We start from the raw sequence: 16,198 nt of genomic DNA on the forward strand, positions 1-16,198 counted from the left end.
CAGTATTTCTTACTTCCTTCATTTGTTCATCTTGACTCCATTAAAACACCATTCACGGACAATCTGCCTCAGCAATGTTGGTGCGGGAAAAGTTTGCCAGCTAACTACAGTATCCCTTTTCCTGCATATACATGTAGACAGTTAACATGACAGCTGAAATCAAATGCTTCTTTAAGGGCTGTGGGGACTTTTTATTGATGCACCACCATAATGACCTCATATCAGATGTAATCTGGGGATTTGCAAGCAGGGTTAGGTTCTTATATAATTGCCTTTACCTGGGTTTGAGCTTGCCTGGAAGATCTTAAGTTCCAGGACTGAACATCCTCTCTCGTTCCATGCAAACCATGTGACAATGCGACCTTTCAACTCTGCCAGCCTCAGCCACTCTACCTATATGCAGACAGGGAGAGTAGGTAGGGCTAGCAGAGTTGAAAGGTCATACTGGCACATGATTTTAATAGAATGTTGCTCAGTCCTGGAATGTAGATATTCTGCAAACAAGCTCAAGACAGCTCAGATTGAATAAAATAAAACGAATTATTGCAAAAAAAAAGTTTGATATTTATAATATTGAATTAACAGTAAAATGTAGGATTCATAGTTTAACTGGAATCATCTTCAGCCTCAACGCTTTATAGGAATAAGGTTGTAAAACCAATAATAAAAGATTGTGTTGGTTGAAGATATTCTGGAAATGTTGAGAAATGTAAGGAGCAGAGATGGGAATATTAATTACCAAAGTAATGATTTTTCTTTGTCTAGATGTCTGTCTGACACATGGTGGTCCGGACCAGAGATATTCAAATACAGTCAAAAGATTATTGCAGGCTAGGAAGCAGGCATGGTGTGTTTATCCATGGCAGCACCGGGGTGAATAAATGGCATGGCCTTGTCCTTATGGCTGACTGGCTAAATTAATCCCCCCTCCCCGAAACACAAACTCATCTTGGGTTACAGGGCAGGCAGGTGTGTCGCCCGGATCTCATAATCCTCCCGAATGCAGGATTTAAAACTCGAGCGGAATCGCGAGCGGCCACAGGTAGATCAGATTGCCATCTGTCCTGCAAAACTGCAGACATATTGAACGGGGATGTGGCATTGTTTCCATAGCAACGTTTATTAGAGATGTATTTATTTATTTATTTGCAAAGCCTTTTCTGACTAGAATTTGGAGAATAAAAAAACAAAAACGTGTCTGTTTAGATTCAAAATTGTTAAACCCTGCAGCAATTGTTAGAGGATTATTTTCTAATACAGTTTTGTGTTTGTTTGTTTTGTGGTTACTAATTAACTGAACGAGAGTAAGATCAATTATACAAATAGAAAATATTATGATTGGAGTTTATTATTATTATTATTATTATTATTATTATTATTATTATTATTATTATTATTATTATTTTTAAGGGAAATATGAAATTGTTATAACTTTAACAGTCGGTAAATGTGTGTGTGTGTGTGTGTGTGTGTGTGTGTGTGTGTGTGTGTGTGTTGGGTGTGTTTTATAAACACATGCTTTACAGCGACTACATTATTTTGCATTGAAGAGCCTTGTGCTGTATTATAATAGTTCATCATCTTGCAAAATGTTCGATTTGACGGCAAAACATTAAACAGGCCATTAGGCATGGACTATGAACTAACATATTTAAACAATATTCATATAAAATCTATATGAAAGAAAAAACGACACGTGTACTGCTGTGCATACATTGTCCAGTTCTTCCTGTCCCATAAGAACGCCACTCATCTAAGTGACTGCAGTGCAACAGGCAACAGGTGGCCACGAAATGCACATGTAATCATGTTAAAGTAATTGGGTCGAAAAACAAAAGTTAGCCGGGCCACTGCTTGGAGACACGCTGCGGGGCAGCGGAGTGTAAAGATTGCATGCTTGAGGCGGCAAAGTGGTCTCCGGTCATATGAATCCATGCCACGGCTTTATACAGCCATATAGGCGGGTTTGCTCCTAAACGCCAGCTTTAAAATCTATTACTATATGGTTATCTACACCAAAATTAGGTCCGACTATCTAAATGTACGTGCAGGGAGATGGGGTGGGATGTTTCTGTGGACAATAGACCTTCATAGGTTAATATGAGTCTCCTGTTTATTTTTAATCTTTAGACCCACATCTTAACACGCAGACGTATAGTGTGGCTCTTTTACACACACGTGATATAGACAGTGGAAAGTGTACGGCGTGTTTTTTTGTTTTGTTTTTGTTTTTGGTTTTCTTGAAGGAATAATACAAAACAAAATGTAATTAACATCATTGTGTCTGGTTTGATTTTATTGTTATTCTGAAATTGATCTCGGTGGCATTTCAGGGTTCTAAATATTATTCGAATAGAATAATCGTATGTATTATATGAACCTTTTTCTCGGTATCGTCCCGAATTGCGTACGCTTTAAATGTACGTGACGCGGAAAAACGATCTTGCCGAACTGCGCTCGTCTTTTACAAATGATCTGATATAAGGACATTTCAGATTGCTTTGCCATATTAATATCAGGGCCTGCTTTATACAAACACGTTTGTTTACTGGTTTCATGTTTTGAGTGCGCTCGTCTCTCGATCTGTGCACAGGTGCAGTTTTGAAAGACAGTTTGGTTTGTAAGGAAAACACTGGACGGATCGGTGTTTGAGTAATGGGGAATTTTGTTCGTAAGGGAACCAATTCAGAACCTCGCCGTCTAACAGGCACATAATGCGGTAACAAATCATTTCGAAGAACACCCTAATAAGGGACCCATTTTCAGATAAAAACAAATACACAAGCTACCTAATGAGTTCTGTTGAAATTATATATAGTTTTCAAATATTTTGTTTAAATGCGTTGGCTTTGTGAAGGATTCAATGTATATATCCATAATGCATTGGTCATGTTACAGGTCTTTCAAATACTCCCCAAGCAAATTCACAGCATTGAAATTCACAAAAGAATAAGGTGTTCTATTTGTTTTTTAATTACGCAGTGAATTCAAATGCAGTATGATTAAGTATAGAGATCAGTTTATGAAACATTATTTGAAAAAGTTTTCTTTCTTGCATTTTATAATGTGACCCAGTCCGCATGAGTAACCATTGGTCCATATGTGGGCATCATTTTACTGTCTATAGATATTGCTTTTTTTTTTTTTTTTACCAGCTTCCAAAAAGTATTCGTGCCAGGACCACCAAAACGGAAGGTAAGTTTGCCATTTCAGTTTGTGTAGCATGTTATTTGATGATCTGGCTATTTTGCCAAGACTATAGCTCTCGCACTTCAGTCTCCAGCCTTCGCGTTGTCAATGAAAACGCCTTTGTAGAACTATGAGGTAATCAATAGAAATTACACAGAGAAACAGCATATCCCATTGGTCCGTTTAAAGCCTTCCTCTTGGAAGACCCGCCCTCTTTTCTTTCCTGGATGATATAAATATAGCCCGCTAGAGCTAGAGGCAGAAGCGAGACCGAGGAGATTGGGCAGACGGTGTGAATTGAAGGAAGGGAGAGGGGGAGGGAGAGGGGGAGGGAGATAGAGAGGGAGAGGGAGAGGGAAAGTGAAAGGGTGAGGGAGATCGAGATGGCGAGGGAGAGGGAGGGAGAGAGTGGGAGATGGAGGGAGAGGCAGAGGGAGAAGGAGAGGGAGAGAGGGAGGGTGAGAGAGATAGAAACGGTGAGGGAGAAGGAGAGGGAGAGAGAGTGGGAGGCAGAGGGAAACGATTGCAGAATTTAGAAGTCTGCAAGGAGAAGCTAAGCAATCCGTTTCAGAGAGGCGTGGCAGGAGAAATCAAAAGGCGGAAAGAAGTGTGGAGAAGACGGGGCCAGGTCCACCTGTAGATCACTCGCTTCGGAGTCTCGCTGAACTGCAGCTACTCGTATACCGGTAAGCAGAGCTGGCGCTCAGACTCGGACACAGTGGTTCTGTACTAAGTAGCAAATATATGTGGAATTGTTTTATTGGTCAAAACGGCGTAATCCGCTGCATGGTCTAGATTATTTCTAGTACATTATTTACATTGGAAATATCGTCCATGCATCTGCTCTGTGTATGTAATGTGACGCTACTGGTAACAAATGGGTTCTGTTGAGTTAACAGAAGATTAATAACACTTAGGATCTAGTAGGTACAAAATATTAATTGTGCATGCTTTTCCATACCTGTCAATCATTACTGATAACCAGAATGTAGAGTTTCTTCCAGAAATGTACATTTTGTACGTATTAGGTTTACTCTTTTCAGCTATTGCCAAAAGTTTTGCAGCACCTAGAATTTGAGGATAATAGTAGTACAGTATTTCATCTTAGATTTCGAAATATCACGTTTTTACATTTTTATGAATGTTTCTTTAACTATGTGGAAAACTCCAAAGAGGTGTGTAATTCAATATGTTAACGTGACATTATTCCGCAAGTTTCATTCGACTTTGTGAAGCAAAATGAGTTAATTCTATAGGGTGATGCAAAACTTTTGGCCAGGACTGTAGTTAGAGAAAGCTGAAGGGACTTCTATCAATGTTTTATTAACAAAAATCTGAACTTTTGAATACGCAGGTCTCCTGCTTCTCCAGCCTCGACCTTGATTAAACCAAACCTTTCGGCACAGCCCGTGTAGTGGTGACTCGCAGGCTTTGAAGTACAATGGGGTTCTGTAACGGTAACTTTCCTGACTGGCACAGCACTAAGGCGGGTATCCCATGTGTGCCAGTGCTGGTACCATTGCAGAAACTCATGGCGAATATTAGCGTGCCACTGGACTTCCTGTGCGTCTTGCTTATTTAAATATTTGGGGTCCGATTGCTCTTTTAGGGGTCCGTAGGGACGCACTCACAATGCCTGCCTGGAAAGATAACTGTCATGACTTATACACCGCTAACACATTATTACAGGTATCCTATTAAAAGTTGCAGCGTGCTTTGTTTTTACTGGTGCAGAAGTACAGAGTGCACCTTTCTGCTAGTTTGGTCAGATTAGCTTTTATTTTGTTTTTATTTTTTATTTTTTTTTATCGTTTTACATAAAAAGGGTCCACATTAAGCACATGGTAAGCCCACAGAGGATATGTGGTAGTAGTTTGGTGTACAAAAGTCGCGTTTTGTAGGTAATCTACTTTTGAACGGAATCAAAGTTCATTGTAAAAGTTATGGCAGTGGTATCGTTTTGATTTCATCCAGGTGTCTAATTTGTTTCGACAACCGTGTTCAAGAAAGAAAGTTTGTTTGACCCTCCTGTAACGCACGGCTTTTTTACAGGCTGCGTTGGTTTAATACCAAGACAGCGAGCAGCTGTGTAAATGTAATGTTCTCGCTTGGAAATGAAAAGGGCCGCTGTTGGGTTTGATTTGAAATCCATGCTCGCTGCTCGTCTGTGCTGAATCAATCCAGCACGGAGGAGATGTCAGCACCAAGAGGCTGGACAGCTCCCGGGACTCCAATCGACACGCTCTGAGTTGAGCTGCAACTCAGGTGCCAGCTATAAAAAGGTAAGCTTTATATATTTGTTTATTTATTTTATTAAACCTATTTTTGTATTGCTTTGAAATATTAAATGCACATTTACGTGTTTATTTGTTTTACAGAAAAAAAAAGCGACACAATGGAAGAGCTTTTCAAGCCAAAATGTCTAATGTTGTGCGCTGTGTTGTGGTTTACGGTCACACTCAAATGATTTGACCCTGGTTTTCAAGTACCTGTACACCTGTGTTAGGGGTGAAAAAAAAACAAAAAAACCCGGTGAATATTAAAATCCATTCAAACTCTTCTCGCTCAGTTCAATAACACAATTAGAAGAAGCGGTTTTTGGCTTTGAATGTATGCTTGTTTAAAATGCGCGATTGAGTTCTAAACAGTTTCACCTGAATTCCTTGTAACTGTGTCACTGTTTTCAAATGTAGTTCTTCTAATGTCGGTATTTTGTATTCCCCGAACAATTCTCATGATGTAAATACAAATATTCACTTTTTGGTATGGGTATTTTGGTAAGTTTACATCAGATATGTCTAGTCAATGCATCTTTAAAGCAGAACGTTCAAATAACCAACGAGTTCATTTCAGGCTCCATGTGAAATTTACCAGGTTACTGACAAAACACAGAAACATAATAATAATAATAATAATAATAATAATAATAATAATAATAATAATAATAATATACACTGTCAAATAACTTATTTATCAAACAAATTATTATTTATTTTCTTTCAGTATGTTCAATATTGGTGTAAACATGATAATAATACAGAAATATACACTAGAATTAATTTACAAATACAGTTTTATTAAGTCAGTATTAAGGTAAATTAACCGTAAAAATATCAGTACTTATTTTAGGTGTTGTTTTTAATTACAGTAAATATATGTGTGTTTGTTTGTTTGTTTGCTTGTTTTACCCTTGTAAACCAGTTGTCGTATCTCCCAGTAAGATTAAATCAATACATAAACAGGGCTATTATTATTATTATTATTATTATTATTATTATTATTATTATTATTATTATTATTATTATTATTATTATTATTAAGTCATTTAGCACATGCTTTTATTAAAAGTAACTTACAGAGACTGGGTGTAGAACTATGCCGTTGCACAGCTGCTGCTCCAGAGTCACTCGCAATAGGACCTCGGCTGTACACTCATAGGACAGGGCATAAGAACTGTGTTTAAAAACTAACAAACATAAATGAAAAAAACACGTTTCATTGAAATCATAAAGTCAGTCCACTAGATAAAAGTGCCACCTAGTGTTAATTCAAAACGAGCCTTATTAATAAAAACAACAACAACAACAACAACATAATAATAATAATAATAATAATAATAATAATAATAATAAATAATAATATAATAATATATTATCAAAAGGTAAGGTGTGGTTTGGTTATTATACCTGTCTAGCAAATATAAAGTAAATAATAAAAACTATGAAATTTGAATGACTTTATTTTACTGACCACACGCGTTCTTCGCTCAAGTCGCACGTGTCCAGTATGTATGTATATATATATATATATATATATATATATATATATATATATATATATATATATATATATATATATATATATATATATATATATATATAACGTATCATGGGAGCGCCAGTATTATGAATACAATAAAAGTAAAGTTTAACTGTCAAATCCACATTGCAATATTATAAAACAACAGCGTGGTAATCACAGTGAAAGCGAGAATTGTGTCACGTTTCTTCAGACATAATATACAAAGAAAAAGAAAAAAAGAATCCCCTAAAATCGATATTAAATTTCGCAAAGGGTGCACGAAAAGCTATACTTCCAAAACTAGGAAGCTGTTGAGCCCTCGACAACTAATATTATTATTGTAATACTATATTAATATTATAATATATAATATAATCGACTAATAATTATATTATGTAAAGCTGCAGCCTAAGCAAACATGCCATCTTTTTTAAATAAATTAAATTTAAATTTGTGTCACATTTTACATAAACAGTGCTAATGTTAGTTGACATGAAACGTTTTACATAAACAGGGCTGATATTAGTTGACATGAAACGTGGTATATGGGGACGAGCTCTTAAAACGACTGCCTGTGTCATTTATTCAAAGCTGAAAGTGCGCGTATTCTTTTATGTTAAGAAGAATTGATATATCTCAGCATAAGACCCATACTGCGTTTTTACTTATGCACAAACATTGCCGTGTTCATTTTTAACACAAACCTGCGAAATGTTTAAACAGAGCGCAAATCCCAGTACAAGTCCTCGTTCTGTAGTGCAGTTTTCTATTTTGGTGGAACCGGCGCAAATCGCTGAAAAGCGAGCCATTTAATAAGTCATTCAAAAGCAGTGGGTCTGTCAAGTGTGCAAGGCTAGTCTAGTGGCCCTGGAAATAACTGGCAAATTACACTGCCAATTGAGGCTCCCTTCAAGCAGGCAGATAGGAGAATTATTGAACAAATCAAAAATACTCATGCGAGTAATTTTTTTTTTTTTTTTTTTGGAGCACGCCGGGCACCCAATTGTCACGTCTCTCTGATTATTTATTTCGTCTTCCTACAATTGCCGTGGGTTTGTATTTGAATACAAACACACACGACGCGTCCATGTGGATATTTTATCTGCCACTGGTCTTGCTGTGCCGTTGCTGGAATCGTACTTTTTGAATAGACGTGAATAAATCCAATTTGGGAAAAGGAAAGCGTTTCCTCTTCAATCTAGAAGGAAGGCACGGGATTAATTTTATTTTTTTACAGTTGATGAAATATATAAAATAATATGTGAGACTTAAGAGTAGCCAAAAAATAAAAACCATTTAAAAAAACTGCCCCTAACGTCTTTGTTATCCAAATTGTATTCTGGCATTCTGTAATATACACAGCTGGATTTATAGAGGTAAATAGTGGCAGACATCTGACGTCCTGAAAGGTATTAGTGATGAATTGTGACTTTTTTTTTTTTTTTTTTTTTGATGGTTTGAAAACGTTTACAAAACTATAATGTGAATCAATAAGGGGTTAATCGCCATGCAGTTTGTGCAGTGGCTGTCGGGGTGCGTTTGAAGCAGCGCTCAGTGGCTGGGTCGAGTGGGCCCAGGCTCGCTCTCCTCCGGGGATTGAAGTTAATCAAGGGAAGGGGGGGGGGGGGGGGGGGTCCGTTTCATCTCGAGGGTCTCTCTATCGCCCAGAATCAACCCGTTCCCTTTAATGTTGGCTTTCAAAGAAATCAAAGCGTGCCCCGCCTCTCCTGGCCTGGTGTGCGTTACAAATCATAAAGTCATCTTAGAGTCGACTCGCAGCTCCCCCTCCTTCGATTGATTTACACCAAGAATTTAACAAGAGCCTCGCCATCACCATACCGATCATTAGACTGTATGTTATATTTCATTTGGATACCGGGTACAATTGATTAGACCAGGAAAGCAGGTTGGCCTTCATACAGTATTGATAATGCCTGGCTCATAATTTTTGACACCACATGTAGCGCACGTGTTTAAACAGATCGTAATAAAGGGAACTACTGGCATTGGCTTTGTGGCCTGATCAACAACGTCTATGGCTTTATTCTGATTATGTTTCAATAATGTTGGGCCATTTATTTCTGTTGCATTTTTGCTCTTCTTTCATTAGACTATTTAAGTGTTTTAAATTTCTCACACAGGCAGGAAGGCGATGTCAGCCCTCCCTCCTAACCCCTCCGACCAAGCGACCTTAAAGGAGCGGACATGTGTGCCACTCACCAGCTGACCATTGGAGGTACGCCAGATTACATTCTGTGATGTATTATACTCAGCGTCAATCATTCTGACTTCACTGACATGACAACATTTATTTGGATTTCTAGCACAATACGGTGGGCACTGGAATAAGTCAGGATTGCTGTATTGCATTTGGTAACCCTTTACAGAAAGTGTCTGTAATTACTGTGTATTTACATAGTAGTTGTACTGTAAATACATGAACGCTTATTACACACCAGTACAGAGTTGTGCATAGTTACAATGCCCGTAATGTGTAAATATTTTTTTGCGCGATATATGTAAGTACACAATTATATCAGGTTCAGGGTTAGGTTCTGTGGTGAGAAGATCACATGTATTTTATAAAACCAGAAATAAACAAACTACGACTTTTAATACAGGGGCTTGCAGGTTGTTTTGGGTCTTATTTGATTTAAAATGTGAAGATTTTCCATTCAGAAAACAATTGCTGGCGACTATCAGGAGTAAATATCTCCGAGAATCAATCCCACTGTGTCTCACCCACCATACCTTTGGGTTGAGTTTGAGCTGTGGTTTAAAATTGCATTTTCAACACTAGTTTGACCCCTTCCCTATTTTTTTTTATAGCGTAATATTCTATGCTGACAGTGGCCTTTAACAGTGAAAGAGATTAGGATTGCGAGAGGCAAAGCTGATCATACAGAGGCACTGTGGGGCAGAGCAGCCCCTAGAGCTGATAATATATTAATTACAGATCAGATGTGTTTCTTTCACTGAAGCAGCCACATTCTCCCTTCCCTGAAGCCATTAGAAAATGAATCACCCGTGCTATCTCTCGCCCTTTCTCTCTACAGCCCTGTTGCATGGTTACCAGCCTTGCAAATAAAACACAGGAAATAAAGAGAAGGGAGGCAGCGCATTATCACTGTGTACTCAGTCCTCCCAGGGTAGATAAAACCTGCTGGACTGCTAGTGCTCCCCACTACCCTGCAGGACGGCTAGACCAGTGACTAGCAGGTACAGGGATTTGAAATGAAAAAAAGAAGGTAGCTAGGCTGGATATTGACTAATAAAAACAGAGAGGTGATTATCATAGATAATGGGTTCTATAGCGATTGACACACCTAGCGTCCTAAAAGGGAAATGTTAAGGAAAGAATTGCACATCCCTCTAGAACAGCTGCAGCACCTTATTGACAGTTTTGTGACGGGTGTTCTAATTTTTGGGGTGTATGGTGCTCAGTTCCCGCTGATAGTAATTCTAATAGTAACATCTCATTTTCTGTTATTTTGAAATGGTATTGTATTCCGATTCCAGGATACATTTCTAAGGACCATTTTAATTCTGGTCATCCTTGACACAGACAGTATTACCGCTGTTATATTGCTATTGAACGGGCCACTAAAAATTAACACCACTGCACACCTTTAAAAACATAGAAGAAATCTATTTAGGCGATCTTAAATGAACACATTTACTGCATTGAAGCTGGTTGTATCTGTTCTTTGCTCGCTATACAGCTTTCTCAGAGAAAATGGAGACAAAAAAGAAAATAGTGCCGTTTTTGAAATGAAATATGAAGGGGAAATGAACACAAGAGTATATAATGGGGGATCCTTTATCAGGCCTTTCCAGTAGAGAGTCTCCCAGGAGACAGCTTGAAAGCAACTTTCAACCCAGCGCTCTCAAAGAATACATTTACGGGTCTCAGAATTCAGACCTCCTGATGTGAATATGGGTGCTTTCCAGACTGCCAAGGGGCTAATTGCTCTGTAGAAATGAAGGAAGGTTATTCTTAATGTCTTGTTTGTTTAAAGCTGCAGCGTTCTCTGGGTAATTACAGAGTGACCTCCCCCTGCCTCCCTCCCTTCTCCATCAGTAAAGGGCTAGCATGCCTTCAAGTGTTAGGATGGAACGCTAGACAGTAGGGGGTCGGGGTAGGGTTAATGGGGGGGGGGAGTATGTTCTGCATTATACAGTAGGGGGGCTTTGCACTTCCCAGAATCTGTGTCCCGCGGTTATAAAAATGAGACAGAGTCGTGACTGTGAACACTTCATTCATTGCTTTTCCCAGCTCGGACTGGCTCCATTTATAGAGTGAGAATTGAAAAATATTGAGTTTTCCAATGTCTTTCTTCCAGGTAGCTGGGCGACCCGGGTTCGGTGAACGGGGGAATGGTGCTCCCTGGTGGCAGGAGGGCTGTACTGCAATGTGTAAGTATAACTAGACTGCTTTAAAAGATAGTAGAATATCCTGTAATTGTTTATTGTTGCTGCAGTAGATATAGCCTGACTTGAAGACCCTGCAGCCTTTGTTCAGAAAACCTTCCATTTTATTTCGATTGTCAAGGGGAAATAATAAGACTTTTCAGCAAACTCCAGGGTTTAGTGTTCTGTTAAATAAATCTGCAAACCACTGTGCTCATAATGGACCAGGGTTGTCTAAAAGTGTTATTTATTAATACATGGCAAATATTCAATATATATATATATACATATATATATATATATATATATATATATATATATATATATATATAATAAGAGAGAGAGAGAGAGAGAGAGAGAGAGAGAGAGAGAGAGAGAGAGTAGAGGAGTCCTGCTATAGAGGTGACCGTTGGCTGCACAGTCGTGCGTTTTATGAATAAATAGATACATGGATAAGCATTGCAGCGTGAGTGTTTTAATCCTTTTAAATAAACCCATTCATTCACAGCAGCAGCTTTATCTGTTGGCGATGCTTTTTTGTGACAGGCAAACAGAGTGCAAGGGTTGCATCAGTACTTTCCATTCTCTCTACATGTTCAATCTTTTAACACAAAGGGTTCACCTATCCCACACACAAACCCCTCCCTGCTGTCTGTGAATTGGCCCAGTGCGTTGCTATGGTGATCAGGGATGCTATTTAACCCTCGTCTCCTGTAGATGTCTTTTCCTCCTCAGCAGTGAGCGCTTCGTGTTTATTTTTTTGTATTTTTGGTAACAGTGACACCTCTTTGATTGCTTGAAAAGTCTAGATGTGCAACCCATGCGCACACACACACACACGCACGCACACACGCATGCACGCACGCACGCACGCACGCACACACTCACGCACGCACACACACACACACACACAATGAAATTACATTGATTAAGCTCAGTGGGAAGTGGGAGTAATTATCCAGCAGTGTAGAGCTTCCAGGGCCTTCCTGGTTAATTACAGTTAATAGCAATTCCTGAATGCCATGATATTTCACTGCTCCACACTTCCACCTTTTGTAATTGCAGTGATCTACATTCCACATCGAGGCGGGCTGTTAGTATACATTTAGCTAGACACAGATGCTGCAGCCTTTGCATTTTACTGATTGAAGTATTTTACACAGAACTGACTCCTTGGTGTCTTGCATGGGTTCATCTGTAATAACTATTGCACATGTACATAAAGTGCCTCTCACTAGATGGCAGTATTAAGCCTCACAGACTTGGTGTTTTGGGTACATCAGTCCAAGGTGAAATCAGGCATCGGTCCGTTGCCAGGTAACAGGGAGGAGTTGTTATGAACGCTATGGCAACAGTGCCATGCGGCAGATGTGTGGGATTGGAATCAGCTGCTGTATGTAGCTTGCCACTCCATTTACTAGGCTTTCACTGTAGCGGCGAGCTCTTTAATCTGATGACCCTGCACTGTTAAAGTGAGGGGAACATATGTTTCTGTTCACTAGGTGTTCTTTCAAATTAAAACAGACTCCTGTGCAAACAGCTTCAGAAATGCATGCCTTATATCACAGAGCAAACACTGTGCATATGCCGCTTCACTCTTTTTAACACAGACTCGCAGGAAAACGCTTTAGGTACACAGAAAATGCTGTTCGTGTTTTAATCACACAAAAATATAAGGACTTTTTTCATTAGCCTTTCTGCTTATGTTCCCGTCAGGGTTGTTTTACATAACCCCACGTGTAGAACTGTCAATCGTTCCTGTTTAGCAGATGATTTAATTCATAAAAAAAACAGGCTTTAAAGATGTGTCGAAGTTTGAACTACCGTTGTTTTGGAGGCTTTGGCACAATGAAAATTGGGAGGGAGTGTAGGGTGTCCTTCTGGCACTGGGTGCCCCCAGTGTGTCCTTCTGGTTTCAGCCTGTCTGGACTCCTCGACCCCTGGTCCTGATGCTGTGTGGAAGACTAGTGATTTTGTTGTTTTTTGCTGATAAAGATGACAACAAGTCACAGTCTCCCATCCAGAGCAGGGCTTCAGCTCAACGGCGTAGGGGAATTCTTTCTTTCTTTTCTCTGTTTCTTTCTCTTTTTCTTTCTCTTTCTTCACAGCGACTCAGATGTAGTGGAGGTGAACACATCTATACATAAAAAGCATCTCTCAGCATGTCCACACATATCTGTCACACGCTAGAGTTTTTACATGTATCTGGAGAACCGGAGGTGTGTTTGTGATGGTTCCCGGAGCATGTATGCACTGTCTGTGTGACTTGGTGTAAAGGCATGTTCCACCACTCTGCTGTTTTAGACAAAGACCCCCTGTAACCCATAGAGGAACAGGCGACCTATCAGCACCCCTTCATCACAGGACGACTCCATCTCCCGGTTTAGCGCTCACCAAGTCACATTTTCGCATGGACCCGTGGTTTGCATGAATTCGTTCTGGTAAGCTGAACAATTTGAAAGACACACACTGCAGGAGTCGGTATGAGCCACAGTGGTGGTCCTAGAACATCCTGTAGCAGGCACCTGTCAAGTTTCAGGTGTGACACTGAGTTGAAATGTACTGCAGAATTCCGGTAGCTAAGTGAATAATTTCCTCAGGGTGTTTTAAAAGACAGACGCACTGGGCTTATTTCCACAGATCACTGTGGGGGTGGGGGCAGGTTTACAAACAATGAGAACCTGACGCGTTGCTCAGATCTTCCCAGTGGTGGCTCCTTTTCTCCCCTATAAATAAATTGTCGCACAATCCCTCTTAATGTACAGTAATGACTGTGAATGATATCTGGGAAACAGAGTTGAATCTCGACCTTGCCCAGACATGGATGTTCATCACAGCAGCTGGACAGACTGTATCTGTTAACGAGACCCTAATGGTGAAATTCCAGATGTAGGTGTTCAAAATAAACTTGATTATGTTATTGCACATGCCTCCCATATTGTTGTAAAACAATGTATTGTATTATCATGACTACCTGCTGAAGAAATCCGGATTGGGGTTAGATTGAATGTCTTTGGAAAAAGTTTGGAACATTAGTGGACAGTGTTTGAAATTATTGCATCACCTGGCAAATACACTGAGCTTATAAAAAACTGTATCTGCCTCTTATTCGTACAAGCCTGGTGTTAACATTGAGCATGGCTGCAGAATGTTCAGACAATACACTGCAGGTCAATCAGTCCAATGAACAAGGACAAAATTTTCCGCAGTGCAAAGCTAACATCCTGCTTCTTAGTATCAATTAGGATATTATTCGAGGGCTCAAGGGCGTCTGTTTGGTTCACAAGCCCCTGGAGAGCTGGGAGGGGAGCGGTTGCCTAAACAATGCCAGCCTCTGTGCTATGAACTCAGGAAGGTAATTAAAAAGCTGCAGAGCCAGCCCAACGAATTACAGTGGAACACGATCGCATGCTGTATTTAAATACTGCTTTCACAATGGGTTCACGTTATAAAGACAAAGAACCTGTTCCGTGTGTCATAATCTTTGTATTTTCTTGTTTTTGCAGGAGGAGGAAAGGGCCGACAGGCTGCAATGTTTTGGAGCACGTTTTGGATCTCCGGCAAGAGACGAGCAGCACGAAGACATCTCGTGTTTCTGTTTCATGTTATAATTAAATCCAATAAGAAAGCTCTTTCAAAAAATTGTTGAGTTATAACACAGAAAGGGTATGGGCATTTCATTTTTAAAGACTGACTCCTTTATAAAAGTAAGCCACAATCAATGTAACTATTCGGTTACTAGGCGTTTGTGTCAAGTAACTACAAGAATTAAAACAAGTGGACATATGCTTTTTAAATTGTGATTGTTTTATGTGTGTGTGTGTGTGTGTGTGTGTGTGTGTGTGTGTGTGTGTGTGTGTGTGTGTGTGTGTGTGTGTGTGTGTGTGTGTGTGTGTGTGTGTGTGTGTGTGTGTTTGGTCAAATGCTGTGTTTTTCGTCAGCTATGTGCAATGTAATCTTATATTTTAAAAGCAAGCCTATATTGTGCATAAATATTATTTTAAATGCACCTGTGCTTGAAACAGCAGTGATATGATTGGCAAAATGAAAAAGCCCTCTCATGAGTATACACACATAAATACCAGAAACACCAAAAGAAACATAATAAATTAAATGACAAACCATCCCTGTGTTGTATAAATAAACAAAAAAACAGCATTGTGATTGAGTGAGTCATTTACAGATATATATATATATATATATATATATATATATATATATATATATATATATATATATATAGAGAGAGAGAGAGGAGAGAGAGAGAGAGAGAGAGAGAGAGAGAGAGAGAGAGGAGAGAGAGAGAGAGAGAGAGAGAGAGAGAGAGAGAGAGACAATTATGTCTCCGAGGTGTGTTGTACAATCTTTCCACAAGGCAGACTCCAGGTAAGTAAGGTAGACTGGTGTCCTCCCGTCACAAAACATATGTACGTGGATGGTGAAGTAGTGGAACACTTAGCCAGCGTGCATCACATTGCTGAAGCCACCCCGCCTGCGTTTTCTGCCCATTGTTCCCAGCAGAATTGATTCAAGGTCCTGCAGATTGCTTGTGGCTGCCTGCCACTCAGAGGGAGGGCTTTGACCTCCAATATTTGGAGCACAATTTCAATTGGATTTCTCTTGTCTCGCCACTTATAGGAAGCGTGGAGGGAGTGAAATTAAATGGTTCTGTTAGGGTGACTTCAGCTGAATTCAAAGAGCAATACACAGTATGTGCAATCATAAAACATGGTTAAACAGTGCTAAAGACTGCAGTTTACGTCGTCATGGCTAGCTGTGGGGTTCTCCTAGCGGTAGA

At 39.5% G+C, this 16,198-nt stretch overlaps 1 long non-coding RNA gene across 2 annotated transcripts; it reads left to right on the forward strand.

The window, feature by feature from the left end:
* The first annotated feature begins 3,640 nt into the window (after positions 1-3,640).
* LOC121300657 lies at positions 3,641-15,189 on the forward strand. 2 transcript variants are annotated; one of them, XR_005947551.1, is made up of 6 exons: positions 3,641-3,875; positions 5,242-5,471; positions 9,132-9,226; positions 11,334-11,406; positions 13,705-13,841; positions 14,907-15,189. It is a non-coding gene; the product is annotated as an uncharacterized LOC121300657 (long non-coding RNA). The 2 variants fall into 2 exon arrangements; XR_005947550.1 differs by lacking the exon at positions 13,705-13,841.
* Positions 15,190-16,198: the final 1,009 nt, after the last annotated feature.

This window comes from Polyodon spathula, chromosome 26 (genome assembly GCF_017654505.1).
Source record: "Polyodon spathula isolate WHYD16114869_AA chromosome 26, ASM1765450v1, whole genome shotgun sequence".
NCBI lineage: Eukaryota > Metazoa > Chordata > Actinopteri > Acipenseriformes > Polyodontidae > Polyodon > Polyodon spathula.